General features: G+C 35.2%; 1 non-coding gene across 1 annotated transcript; it reads left to right on the plus strand.

The window, feature by feature from the left end:
• The first annotated feature begins 539 nt into the window (after positions 1–539).
• LOC131181098 (small nucleolar RNA R71) lies at positions 540–646 on the plus strand. The gene has a single exon (XR_009149725.1). It is a non-coding gene; the product is annotated as a small nucleolar RNA R71 (small nucleolar RNA).
• Positions 647–2,486: the final 1,840 nt, after the last annotated feature.

Genomic DNA, 2,486 nt, shown 5'->3' on the forward strand with positions numbered 1-2,486 from the left:
GAATTCCTTGTTGCTGTTGTGGTTGAAAATTCTGATTTGAGACTTGACTTTGCTGATTTCCCCATGAAAAGTTGGGATGATTCCTCCAAGTTGGATTTTAGGTTTGAGAGTAAGGATTCCCCATTTGCTTGTTTCCATAATTACCAACATATGCAGCTTGCTCTCCATAGTCTACTCCACAGCTGGTAGTTCCTTCTGCATAAGCCACTTATTGTGAACTTCCAGATGATGATGATGAACTAACCAATATACTCAAATATTCCATCTTCTTAGCCAAAACATTTGTAAGTGCATCAAACTTTGCATTAATCATGTTGAACGGATCAAGACCATACATTCCAGCAGCTTGCCTCTTTTGAGTTGGAGTTGGTCCTCTTGGACTACTCCAAAGATGAGTATTCTTTGCAATTTTCTCCAATAGCTCATATGCTTCATCTTCATGCTTCATAATAAATTCTCCTCCTGTTTGAGCATCAATAATCCCTCTAATTGCAGGAGTGACATTTGTGTAAAAATTCTGGTTTATCATCCATTTCGGAATGGCATGATGTGGGCATTGTCTCTCTAATTCCTTCCATCTCATCCATGATTCATAGAGAGTTTCATCTTCTCTTGGTCTGAAAGCTGTCATTTGATTCCTCAATTCTTGAGTTTTTCCAGGTGGAAAATATTGTGCAAGAAATGCATCAGTAAGTTACTCCCAATTTGTAATGGAGTTGTGAGGTAAAGAATCAAGCCAATCCAATGCTCTATCTTTCAAAGAGAATGGGAATAGCTTCAATCTTGCTACATCATCAGACACTCCAGGTTGTTTTTGCATGTCGCAGATCATAGCAAACTTCTTCAGATGTGTGTGTGGATTTTCAGAAGGATGTCCTCCGAATTGAGAATTCTGAATCATTTGAAGAACTCCAAAATCCATCTTGTAACTATTTGCATCAATTCTTGGTCTTGCTATGCTCTCTCTCAAGTCATCAAAACGAGGAAAAGCATGATCCATCATACCTCCCCTAGGCACATTAGCATTAACAACTTCTTCACCTTGGGCTACATTTTCATTGTTTTGATCATTTCTAGCATTAATAGCAATTCTCATTCTTTCATCAGCCATGACTTCTTCTAATTCAATTTCTCTCAATGCTTCTTTTCTTCTTCTGGTTTCTTTCTTGTTGGCTTTACAAAATTTCTCTATTTCAGGATTGAACAATAAGGATGTGTCACTTGTGCTTCTAGCTCTTCTCATAAAAGATTAAAAGTACCTGAAAAAGAACAAACAAACACAAAATGAAAAGATAACAAAAATAAAACTAAAAACAACTAAAATAATCAAGAATTCAATCTTAAACAAACAACTCCCCGGCAACGGCGCCAAAAACTTGATGCGTCCCAACCGCAAGTGCACGGGTCGTACACGTAATATAGAAAAGATATCGTTCCCTCGAGGAGTTGTGTTAATGATTGAATTTTTGATATAAAAAGTTGACTAAATTGAACTATTCTTGAAATTAAAGTAATAAATTGATGGGTGTTTGAGTATGAAATCTATATGTGCAAAATTAATAATCTATCCAACAATGTATTAATTAAACTAAAATTGCATCAATTTGAAATAAGCAAGCTGAAATCTATATGGCAAAATTAAAATGGCAAGCAATTAAATTCAATTAAAAATTAACAATTATGAAAAGGCGATTCCGGAGTTCGGGATTTCATATTCGAGCTATTTTGGGATTTTAAATTGGTTATCCAATCTTGTGAAACTTACGGGTTTTAAGGTGATTAATTCTTAAATCCTTTGAATACCCTTTCGAGTGAGACAAGGGTGCCTTAATCAAACTAATCCTACTTTCATGGAGTTAGAATTAATTAAGACCCATTAAGTTCTTTAATTAATCTGTGAATCCTCTTAATCTTAGTCTATTTCTAGATCTAAGTTAATTAAGTCCATTTTCTTGATTATCTATCACAAGACCTTCTCCTTTCGGTGCCTCAACCATGGATTAAGAACATCACTTAATGGGATCCTACACTAAGCATGTCATTAAGCATACAAGAAATGAATAAAACTCATTAAGACCACAAAATATGGATTACCCAATGAAAACCCACAAAATATCTCAAATATTACAACCCTTACTCCAGAATCAAAATAAAACTACTCACTACCCATAATGTTTACAAGAAATTCTTAGTTTGTATGGAAATAAAGCTTTAATCTAAGCTAGGAAACAAGAAACTAAACACTAGAAATGTAGGAAAAATGTAGAAAGGAAAGAAATCTGCAAATCTTGGTTGAAAATGGTGTGGAAGGTGAAAATGACTCTTCAGCTGCTGCCTCTCCTCTTTCTTTCCTTTTTTGCTCCTTCTCCCCCTTTCTAAAATGGGAAATGGGACTATTTATAGCATTTTCTGATATGGAGCCCTAAAATGGTGTGTTTGAGGAGGGATTTTCTGAGGGAATCTTCTGCCAGCTCATTAATGAACTC

Source organism: Hevea brasiliensis, chromosome 6 (assembly GCF_030052815.1).
Source record: "Hevea brasiliensis isolate MT/VB/25A 57/8 chromosome 6, ASM3005281v1, whole genome shotgun sequence".
NCBI classification, from domain to species: Eukaryota; Viridiplantae; Streptophyta; class Magnoliopsida; order Malpighiales; family Euphorbiaceae; genus Hevea; species Hevea brasiliensis.